At 44.1% G+C, this 12,190-nt stretch overlaps 1 protein-coding gene across 2 annotated transcripts in view; it reads right to left on the reverse strand.

The window, feature by feature from the left end:
* The window catches only part of Dock8 (dedicator of cytokinesis 8), a 254,630-nt gene that overhangs the window by 186,087 nt on the left and 56,353 nt on the right, over positions 1–12,190 (reverse strand). For both annotated transcript variants that reach the window (XM_045144534.1, XM_045144663.1), the window contains exon 2: positions 11,166–11,268. The gene's annotated coding sequence lies outside the window, so the exon portion shown is untranslated. The remainder of the gene's footprint in view (positions 1–11,165; positions 11,269–12,190) is intronic.

The following is a 12,190-nucleotide window of genomic DNA, read 5'->3' on the forward strand; positions in this document are numbered from 1 at the left end:
AGACCTTAATATCATGCCTGAAACTCTGAAATTACTAGAGGGAAAAGTAGAGGAAATCCTTCAACATATTGGCATAGGCAATGACTTTCTGACTATAATCTCAGTTGCTCAGGAAATAAAACCACTAATTAACCACTGGGACCTCATGAAATTACAAAGCTTTTGTACAGCAAAGGATACTGTGAATAGAGCAAAGAGACAACCTATAATGGGAGAAAATATTTGCCAGGTAAACATCTGACAGATAATTAAAATCTAGGATATACAAAGAATGCAAAATACTAAATACTAAGAAATCAAATAACCCAATTAAAAAATGGGCTAAGGAACTAAATAGAGAGTTTCCAAAAGGAGAAATACAGAAGGCAGATAAAGATCTAAAAAGTGTTCTAATCCTTAGCCATCAGGGAAATGCAACTTAAAACTACTTTGAATTTCCATCTCATTCCTGTCAGAATGGCTATCATCAAGAAAATAAATGGCAATAAATGTTGGCGAGGATATGGAAATAAAGGAACCCTTCTACACTGTTAGTGGGAATGTCATCTGGTACAGCCATTGTGGAAATCAGTGTGGAGGTTCCTGAGACAGCTAAAAACAGATATGCCATATGATCCAGCTGTATCTCTCCTAGGCATATATCATAAGGACTCTTTTCACTACCTTAGAGATACTTGCATAAGCATGTTTATTTCCACTCTATTCACAATAGCAAGGAAATAAAACCACCCTAGATGTCTCTCAACTTATGAATGTATAATGAAGATGTGGTACATTTATACAATGGAATTCTATTCAGCAGTAAAGTAAAATGAAATTATGAAATTTGCAGGTAAATGGATGGAAAGTATTCTAAATGAGGTAACCCAGGCCCAGAAAGCCAAATGTCACATGTTCTCTCTCACATGTGGATCCTAGTTACAAATGTTCAGATATGTGTATGAGTTGGAGTAAAAATTGGTAGTAGAGGCCAGTAAGCTAGAGAAGGGCTATAAAAGAGGGAGGAGAGGGGTGGACTTAAGGGGATGGTATTTTATAGATGCAAGTAGACAAACAAATTACTGTGGGTGGAATGGCCTAAGAGAGGTCAGGGGAAGAGACTGAGTAAAAGAAGGGTGGGGGGAGGGTTAATAAAAATTCAGGATATTGTGAATAAGCAATATGATGACCTATTTTTGGGATAATGGCACACCCAGAAGCCATACACTGTTACTAGAAAATTTTCAGTGCCAAGGATGGGATATCTTCCAGTGAGTTGTTGGCCAGTGAGGTCCCTGATTTCCCACCAGAAATAGATGATAAGAACATATTGTTGAAGACTCCATATGCCTGGGCTGCAAGGTCATGAAGAAATCAAACTGAGGCTAAGCTGAGAAACTTCTCCCTCTGGACTAGCTGGCAGAAAGCTGGAAAAAGCTGCACTGCATGCAGCTCTATGGGAGACAGAAGCCATCAGTGGTGAAAACAGTGGACACTGAAAGCCTCAAGTTGGGCCAGCCAGGCCAAATGAGCCAACAGGTGCAATAGTGGCATGTCTGTTATGGGGGAAACCAACTACTCTCTAATTGGACTAGAGACCATTACTACTGGCAGGCATACATGTCTGGTACTGAAAACCTAATCAAAAGCCTATGGGGGGAGGTCATGAGCCTTAGGAGTGCTCTTGTCTGGCTAAGTGCATATATTATGCCCACCAAATTGCTCTGTAAGCACTTTACTTAACATTCATGCCCATATATTAATGCTACTGTCACTTTTGGTTAGAGAAGCTTCTCTTTTCAGATGGCAGTGGCCACTGAGATGACCCAAAAGGCACCATAGTGCTAAGAAGATGTGATGGAGGAGTGCTCAGCACTGAAGCATCTCTATCACACCTTTCAAGGCCCAGGGTCCATTGTGGAAGAGGTGGTAGAAAGAATGTAAGAGCTGAAGGAATGGTAGGACTGCTTACAATGCAATTGTCCAGACAGAAATGTGCCTCAATATCCATGACCTTGCAGTGCCTAGCAATACCTTCACAAGACCCTCATATTAGGAGGAAAGGATGATATCTTCAAAATAAAAGAGAGACTAATGGAGGGGGGGGGGGATATGATGGAGTATGGATTTGTGAAGGAGAAGGTGGGGAAGGGGAGTGAATTACCATGGTTTATTGTCTGTAAGCAAGGAAGCTGTCTGACTGGCCTCAGGCTGACTTGGAACCCATTTCAGCCATAAATCTCAATGTCCTAGTTGATAGGATTGAGGGTGTGGGGAAACACACACCCATAGGGATTTTGGCTTTATTAGATTTTCTGTTTATCTTTTGGGGTTTTTTTGTTTTGTTTTGTTTTTAGAGGTAGGGTTTCACTCTAGCTCAGGCTGATCTGGAATTTACTATGTAATCTCAGGGTGGCCTCAAACTCACAGTGATCCTCCTACCTCTGCCTCCCAAGTGCTGGGATTAAAGGTGTGTGCCACCACGCCCGGCTACCTGTTTATCTCTAATCTCCACATGTGTATGAATACTCTGTGCTAGTTTTGATTAAATGTGTCTATTGCTCAGTTGAATTTTAGAATTTGCTAGTAATTTGCTTTTAATTTGCTTGTGAAGTCTAATGGCCCAGGTTCAATTTTCCAGTATTTACATAAAGCTAGATGCATATATTGGTGCATGCATGTGGAGTTCGTTTGGAGTGACCATAAGCCCTGTTGCATCCATTCATTCTCTTTCTCTCTGCTTGCAAATAATAAATAAAATAAAAATATAAAAGAAATGACAAATCTTATCAGTATTTCATAAATAAGGATGTTGAATACATGTAAGACAAATGTCTTCACGCACATCACACATAGTCACGAAGGATGCAGGTCCTTTGTCACAGTGAGATTCCTTGCCCCTGTGGGTGGAGCTGGGGAGAAGGCATGGCGTCTCCAGTTCTCACATGTTTACTCCAGGGAGCATGCTTCTCACTTCTGCTTGGTTGTTGCCAAGAGACAAGTCTTATCAATGTCACTCAAGACTTCCATGCGGCCACTTGCCATGTTCTTTGCAATCTTGGTTTACCTACAGCACTGGGCACAGCTGGTCACTTCCTATCTCCTTCTTGAAACGTGTCCTCCCATGGGGAGTAAGGCCAAGTGCCAGGAAATTCCTCAGGTGGGGGACGTTGGGTGGCTGGTTACTCTACCCTCATGGTATCACTTTTTTTCTAGGGCCTTGAGGCACAAGCTTGAGATACCACCTCTTACTCTGAAATCCTCCCAGACCATCTATCTCATGCATTCCCAAGTCTTCAATACTACCCAGTTTTTGTTTTTCAAGGTAGGGTCTCACTCGAGCCCAGGCTGACCTGGAATTCACTATGTAGTCTCAGGCAGGCCTTGAACTCAGAGCAATCCTTCTTACTTCTGCCTCTGGAGTGCTGGGATTAAAGGCATGAGCCACCATGCCCAGCAATACCAACCATTTAAAAAAATTACAAATTTGTATCCACAACCTCACCTTCTGCCCTAAAATCTGGGCTGACTTTTCCACTTCCTCCTCAGCATCACCATTTGGTAATCTAATGGTCTCTCAAACACAACAGATTTAAAACTAACTCTTATTTGTCCTGCCAATCTGCCCATCCCATACCTATAGCCACACCTCTGCATAAGAGCAAGAGGCAATTTCATCCTAAAGATTGCCCAGGCCAACAACTTGCTAGTCAATATTTGATTCTCCTCTTCCTCTTCCCTCCCTCCCTCCTCCTCCTCCTCTTCTTCTTCTTCTTTTTCTTCTTCCTCCTCCTCCTCCTCCTCCTCCTCCTCCTCCTCCTCCTCCTCCTCCTCCTCCTCCTCCTCTTCCCCCTCCTCCTCCTCCTCCTCCTCCTCCTCCTCCTCCTCCTCCTCCTCCTCCTCCTCCTGCTCCTCTTCTTCTTCTTCTTCTTTTCTCTCTGTCTCTCTCTCTCTCACTCTAGCTCAGGCTGACCTGGAATTCACTCTATAGTCTCAGGGTGGCCCTGAACTCATGGTGATCCTCCTACGTCTGCCTCCTAAATGCTGGGATTAAAGGTGTGCTCCACCAAGCCAAGCTTAAAAATTGTCCGTTCTGGAGCTATGCTCCCCTCCTCCCTCCACTGAGGTAGGGTCTCACTCTAGCCCAGGCTGACCTGGAATTCACTATGTAGTCTCAGGGTGGCCTTGAATTCACAGTAATCCTCCTACTTCTGCTTCCCAAGTGATTAAAGCATGAACTACCACGCCTGGCTTGATTCTTCTCTTTCTCTTATACTCTACATATAATCAATCCACCAGAAAATCCTACTCACTTATCTTGCATCTTGTCTTCACCCAATAACTCAGAAGCTCCAGTGTTTCTCTGGGTTGCAGTAACCTTTTCCTGCCAGCCCCCTCCTCACCAGTGTTGGGGTACGGGCCCTCACAGAACAGAGGAGGCAGCTACATACTTGTAGGCATGGAAGCAACCTTGAAGCAAAGTAGCTTCGGAAAGCGCGGGTGGTAAGGAGAACCTAACTAAAGGAAAACAGTTTGTAACAGACTGTCAGCGTCCTAGCTTCCCTCCCCCCACCACCAATCCTGTTCTGCCTAGAGATAGAAGGAACCAATCAGGCACTGCCATCCATTACTGGATGTTCTTTTCTTAATGGGTGTGAAAAACCTTGAATTGGGGCTCAGATTCTTGGGAGATTACTGAGCCTGAGTCTCAGCTGGCGATTAAAGCTGTGTTCTTGTGATGTCGCTGCCTCCGTCTTTACTGTCCCACTTCCGTCTCCTCTGCACAGCCAGAGCAATCCTGAGAAGAACTCTGCAAATCGTTCTTATGGAAAGTCAGCGGGTGCTGGCCCAGTGTTTTCAGCAGCTTCCATCTTCCTAAATGTGAGTCAACGTGGTGGTATGGTCTCTGAGATCTGACTTGCCATGCTCTGCTGGGGCCACCTCCTCCTCCTTACTGTTTCCTGGGCACACCACACACTTTTCCTGGGTGGAGTTGGCACCTTTCCTTCCTTCCTTCCACCTGGAATACTTTCCTTTGGCAATCTGCCAATCTCATGTAGACTGCTGCCTGAGTATTTCTTTCCAGATAGAGACCCCCCCACACACAGACCACCCAAACTAGAATAGCATCTCTTCTGGATCAGAATTCCCTCCCCGTTTTGAGCTCTTCCTGCTTCCGGCACATTGCGCCTTCACTTATTTCTGTATGCACGTCTCCCATTCTACAATGCAAGCTCTGTAAGGACAGGACCTTTGTTAATTCGTGATTATACCACAGCTTTTGGGAGTAGCTCCTGGCACAGAGTGAGACCCTGGCAAATATTCCTGAGTGAATAAGACAGTGTTAGTTCTACCACCTTCAAATAAACAAAGCTGAAGGCAGTAAGGTTCTAGCTTCGGGGATTTCAAAGCACGGCCTGTCCTGAATGAAACCGTGTTTTCCTGCTCCCGTCAAGCGCCTCCTTCCATGGATGCCAATGTGGAAACAGACATGCCACATGGCCAGAAATCTGTTTTCTACCAAGACTGATTTGATTCCCTTTTTATTTATTTATTTGAGAGTGACAGACAGAGAGAGAAAGAGGCAGATAGACAGAGAGCGAATGGGTGTGCCAAGGCTTCCAGCCACTGTGAACAAACTCCAGACGAGTGCGCCCCCTTGTGCATCTGGCTAACGTGGGTCCTGGGGAATTGAGCCTCAAACTGGGGTCCTTAGCCTTCACAGGCAAGCGTTTAACCACTAAGCCATCTCTCCAGCTCCTTGATTCCCTTTTATAATGAATGACCCTAATAAAATGCCTGATCTTCGTGTAGAATGCTGCCCTACCTTCACTTGTCTTCCATGGTAAATATGCCCAGACTACTCCGAAATCTTCATTTTTAATCATGTCTTTCCAAGCATAATCATTGAAACTGAGAAAAACCCAACTCTGAGAAAGATGTACTACAAGAGCACAATAGGGCCGGACGGATGCAGGAGCACTGTACTTAACGGGCCATTTGCCACCGCAGTCATACCTAGCAGGCAAAGGAAAAAAAAAAAAAAACAACGTTTCTGTGTTTCACATAACACATATGAATGCTTCTGAGGTATGAGACTTCTTTTTAACATGAATTTTAGATGTACAAACATGTTTTGTAACCATGGTATCCTGGTGCCTACCCAGGATGTGGCTTCTTACATCCTTTTCTTCTTCCAGAGCTATCATGGTCCAGCTGGCTTCTTCCATTTCACCTCAAATTTTTTCTGTTCTTATTTTTAAAACCAGTATGTTTTCTTCCATAGAAATGTGGCTTAAGGTTATTAACCACATAAACGGTGCCTTCACTTCTTCTTACTACCTTAGGGTACAGATCCAAACCATTTCTTCTCTTATGCACGCTCCCCTTTCTTCTTTCAATAATCAGAAAACAGTTTTGCATTTTCAGTTTTTAAGATTTTTATTTATTTGCAAGCAGAGAGTGATAAAAGAGAGACAGACAGAGAGACAATGGGCACACCAGGGCCTCTAGCCACTGCGAGCGAACTCCAGACGCATGTGCCCCTTGTGCATTTGGCTTATGTGGGTCCTGGGGAATTGAACCTGGGCCATTTGGCTTCACAGGAAAATGCCTTAACTGCTAAGCCATCTCTCCAGCCCTCAGTTTTGTTTTAATGAAAGCTTCAAATACAATGCTGTTTGCCCACACAGATGGTTTGGCAGCAGAGGGTTGCTTGTGTGGCAACAGTGAATGCCAAAGCTGGTGGGTAAGTCTCAACCAAGGATAATAACTCGACAAAGCTCTGGCCCTCCTTGGCTCTGGCCACAAAGGCTCTGGCAGGAATGTCAAATAGACCTGGCCTATCATCACATCTAAAAGCCTTACTCTAAATGATGGATCCCTTTCATGTTGAAACACAAAAAGTTAGATGTATTTAATCTGTTTTAAAAATATATCTATACAAAATCATCACAGCTAACATTTACAACTAAGAGTTAAAAAACAGAGATCCAAATAAAACAAAAGAGCAAACATCACACAAACAGTCTCCCTCTCATTTACTAGGTGCATGACAGAAGAAGCTGCGCCTATGTAAGGCTATAGCTATAGGGTTGGCAAGTGCTTCTTTCTTTGTAAGCATTGTGCATATGGGACACTCACACAAACCTTTGCCTTTCAGTATATCCTTTCCCCTGTTTGAAATATTTCTTTTTCCCTGAGAATCATTAAGTGATCCTCAACCTGGGTATTTGGTGCTGTTATAGTGCAGCAGTGTTATAATGCTGATTTAATTGTTGTGCAGTGAGCCTGGCTGCAGACGGGACCAGAAGCTAGGTGTTCTAACAGCCAGGTGATATTATAATGCAGCAATGTTATAATGCTGATTTAACTGTTGTGCAGTGAGCCTGGCTGCAGATGGGACTAGAAGCTGGGTGTTCTAATGGCCAGTCAGGGGTGATGACCCTTCCTTGGGGCTTTCTCAGCTGCATTTTTTTTTTTTTTTGATTTTTTGAGGTAGAGTCTCATGCTAGCCCAGGCTGACCTGGAATTCACTATGGAGTCTCAGGGTGGCCTTGAACTCATGGCAATCCTCCTACCTCTGCCTCCCGAGTGCTGGGATTAAAGGCGTGCACCACCACGCCCAGCTCAGCTTCTTGCATTAAGCCTTGGCCCTTCTCACATTGTGACGGTTTCTACTGAATGCTACCATGTTTGGAGCCAGTGTGGGTCCTCTGCATCGTCTTTCTAAGCAGACCGTAGAGTCTGCTTGGAGCTGGAATTATCTCCTATTTATCTCCTTTTTAAACAAATTAACTTATTTATTTGTAAGCAGAAGGAAATAGAAGAGAGATAGAGAGAGAGAAAAAGAGAGAGAGGGAAGGAGGGGGAGTCAGAAAGAGAGAGACTAGTCATACCAAGGCCTCCAGCTGCTGCAAATGAACCCCGGATGCATGCACCACTTTGTGCATTTGGCTTTCCATGGGTACTGGGGAATTAAACCCAAATCATTAGGCTTTGTAGGAAAGTACCTTAACCACTGAGCCATCTCTCCAGCCCCTGTTTATCTCCTTTTAATCTTCCGCCGACATTCCATAGTGTTTAACAACTAAATCAATGATGTCAGCCACTACTTACATAGGTTCTACTACAAACCTCTGCATCGATCATAGGGGGACAGCATTAGTTGCCAATTTTGCAGAAGAGGAGACTTCAGAGAGGTTAAATGTCTTGACCCGAGTTACATGACCAGTCAGTGGTAACTACCCTTTACTCTAGGTTCACCTGACTTGAAGTTCCTGTTTTAAATTTTTTACTTAATTAATTTTTACAATTTTATTTATTTATTTGCAAGTAGAGAGAGACAGACAGACACACAGAAGAGAGACAGACAGACAGAGAGAGAGAGAGAGAGAGAGCACATGCCAGGGCCTCTAGCCACTGCAAACGAACTCCAGATGCATGTACCCCTTGTGCATCTGGCTTATGTGGGTCCTGGGGAATTGAACCTGGGTCCTTTGGCTTCACAGGCAAACACCTTAACTACTAAGCCATCTCTTCAGCCCTAATTTATTTTTTATGTAAGAGAGAGAAAGAGAGAGAGAGAGAATGGGCATGCCAGGTCCTCTAGCCACTGCAAATGAACTCTAGACACATGCAGCTGGCTTACATGGGATCTGGAGAATTGAACCTAGGTTCTTTGGCTTTGCAGGCAAGTGCCTTAACCATTCAAGTTTTTTACTCCTGCAAATGGTAATGACAGCCACAATAAAATCATAGCAATGAAATGTTCCATGACCTTCCTAGGAAAATAAATGATTTCTAAGGTAAAAGGAAATCCACGTGCGCCATGGCGTCCTCTGGGGAACCTCAGGGAGGCGCGTTCCTCCTTACTCCTCATCACAGCACAGCAGGCAACTTCTGAGAACTGGGGCTTCCTAAGCAGCCCACTGATAAAAAAAAAAAAAAAAAAAAAAAAAAAGAATTTGGGCATTTTGACTGCCATGGGTAGAAGAAATGGGGCAGCAGACTGTTGACAAAGTTGGGGGAAAGATTCAAAAACCAACCTGGAAGGGCCGGGAGTCAGAAATGTTAAGCAACGCTCATATGCCAGGACCAGGATTAAATGAGGACAATTAGAAACACACTATTCTTGTAAAGGTTTAACCTTTTTACTTTCTTTTAGAAAATGAGTGCTAAGCAACAGGTTAACTTGATTTTCTAGCTACTGAAGTAATTCATCAAAATTCACTTTTCTCAAAGGAAAATTGAGGAGGCAGAAAACTACTAAAAAAAAAAAATCTGAAAATATTAAGCAATTGTTTTCTTTATAAGTTTACATTTAAAAAGGACTTCTGCAAAAATGTCAGGCTGCAGCATTAAAGTGACAGCCAGTGAGGAGGCAAAGGGTTAAAGAGTGTAAGCTAAACTTCCCCAATTTTCTTAAGCCGCGTCCACACTATTTCCCCAATAGCTGCTAAGAAAACTGTGGTCTTGCCGAATTCACAAAGCGAAGCACCAAAGCATCACATTGTTTAAAGTTTAAATTCCCAACAGAATGCTGCACATTTTGGAATATAACCTGGATCAGAAATCATCAATTAAATCAAGAAGCATGCCTAAGTTATCTGAAAGGTCACTTCACGGCTGTGAAGACACGGACATTACACACTTGATGTGCTTTCATTACAACCTGCAGTTCTGAAGCAGGCAGGACAAGGACAAGTTTAAAAGGTAGCCTAAAATCCAAGCAAGTCATAGGTCTTCCAAAGAAATGTCACAAGTTGCCTCTCACAGTAAAGGTGTGATACAGACGGATTTTTAGTACTACTATTTCATTAGGGACACAACCCACAGATCATCCTGAAATAGCCAGCAATCACTCACTCCCGCAAAACATACCTTAAGGGATGCACGCGTGTAAACTCCTACAGGACACAAAATGGCGGCTCCAGGAAACGCCGGGGAAGGTTGCAGCGCCGCTAAGAGCAGAAGTGGTTTTGAAGCAGTGAGTAGAAGCAAAACCAAGCTCACCTCGGCAGGAGAACCTCCAGGCCCGGCCGACAGCGCTGCCGGGCTGCGGGAGGAAGTGCAGCCGCGGGCTCGGCGCTCACCGAGGAAGCGAGCAGCCGCTTCTGGTCTGGCCAACCATCTCATTCGCGTTCCATTTGTCTTACCTGGTGCCCGTCTGGCTTCAGTCCTCAAATCATGTGACGCATGTGCACCCTCAACAACTGGGATTATTGTAGGCAATCTTAGCTTGAAAGGGGGAGGATACTTTAAAAATAAAGGTCTAGGGCTGGAGAGATGGCTTAGCGGTTAAGCGCTTGCCTGTGAAGCCTAAGGACCCCGGTTCGAGGCTCGGTTCCCCAGGTCCCACGTTAGCCAGATGCACAAGGGGGCGCACGCGTCTGGAGTTCGTTTGCAGAGGCTGGAAGCCCTTGCGCGCCCATTCTCTCTCTCTCCCTCTACCTGTCTTTCTCTCTGTGTCTGTCGCTCTCAAATAAATAAATAAATAAATAAATAAATAAATAATTAATTAAAAAAATAAATAAAGGTCTATTTGACTGTATGATTTCACCTGTTTGAAGTTCCAGGCAGAGCAAAACGATAACCACAAAAGCATATCAGTGGTTACCTGGGTTGGGGTCTTGAGAATGGGGGCTGAGACAGGAAATTGATTATAAGAGTAATTGTTCTACACATTGATTGACATTAAATGACTATAAATTGCCCCAATGCAGTGACCTGTATACCTAAAATGAACAAATTTCACTGTATGTAAATGACACTTCTAAGATAAATTATTTCCCAAAATAAAGCTTCATAACCTAAGTTGTACAGACATTGAGAAGAAAATGTTCAACAAAAGCAGGCTATGAATAGTCATCAATTTCTACACTAGTCTCTCTCCCCAGATATGAACTAAAATGGGGGTAAAACTGAGTATCCTGGAAGGCCTTTGAGTTCAAAGCCGTTGTGACCACAGTCCTGAGAAACCCTGTCTGTGCTCTCCACTCTGCTGGTGGAGGCAGAGGGATAGCATCCGATGTCACAAAGCCCGTGGACTTGGGCACGGTGGTCGGGTGGAGAGTGCTAAGTGACTGTGACAAGATGACCCAAGGCTGGTCAGGAAGTAGACTAGATCCAGACACTGGGCTCTTCTGCTACAACCACTTTCCAAGAAGCCCGAAATTCATACTTACTAGCTGAAGGGAGGGGAAGCCAGACGCACTGATGCTCTGTCGGTGGTACTGCCCAAGGTTGGGAGGAAGCGTAAACTGTTTTCTTATTTCCGCTGATGAATACCTTGAATTGAAGTAGAAAAAACTAAGTGATGATATTGCTTTAAAACACAAACCATGGGGGCTGGAGAGATGGCTCAGTGGCTAAGGCATTTGCTTGCAAAGCCCAAGGACCCAGGTTTGATTCTCCAGGACCCATGTAAGCCAGATGCACATGGTGGCACATGCTTTGGGAGTTCAACTGCAGTGGCTAGAGGCCCTGGTGCGCTCATTCTCTCAGTCTCTCAAAAATATTTTTTTTAAAAAAACACATCGCTGCGATTATAATGTAACCTTTGGTATAAAATTTATACCTTGTCTGAGTCATAGGCAGAACTAACTCAAATGCCTTCACAAGCCTGTTAGTGGATACTGTAGTTTTTGTTGAATAATCATAATTTTGAGGAGCTCCCAGGGACCAGAGTGGCTGGAGTCATGGCTCCTGTCCTCTCTTGGAAGGATGAAAGCTAAAAGAAAAAAAAAAAAAAAAAAAAATTCAAAGTACTACATAAAGATCTCAGACATCTGGCTCCAGGCCATCCAGGAGCTAGCTATAAATAAGGATGTCTGGCTTCTGACTGGTCCTGAACTGCCACTGTGAGCCAGCCATTCCCATGCAAGCAGCTGCACCCTGTGGGTTGGCTGCCTGCTAAAACCGAGAACACAGGAGGCTCTTAAACGAGGTGCCATATTCCCCAGCACTGTCTTTTTGCTCAACTGCCCCCAGTAGAGAGATCATACTGACATTGCTGAGACTACCTAGAGGCCTAGGAAACCTGGAACCAGGTAGAGGAGGAGAAAGTTGTTCTCCATACCTGCTGGCATAGAACCCTTGGCCAATTGATAACCTGTTTTGCAAATAGGTTGATTTCTGGACACACACACACATTTGTCTGATGCTCAGAACCACTTTCTCATCACATCATTATGTCAGTAGTTGGATTTTC

This window comes from Jaculus jaculus, chromosome 1 (genome assembly GCF_020740685.1).
Source record: "Jaculus jaculus isolate mJacJac1 chromosome 1, mJacJac1.mat.Y.cur, whole genome shotgun sequence".
Lineage (NCBI taxonomy): Eukaryota > Metazoa > Chordata > Mammalia > Rodentia > Dipodidae > Jaculus > Jaculus jaculus.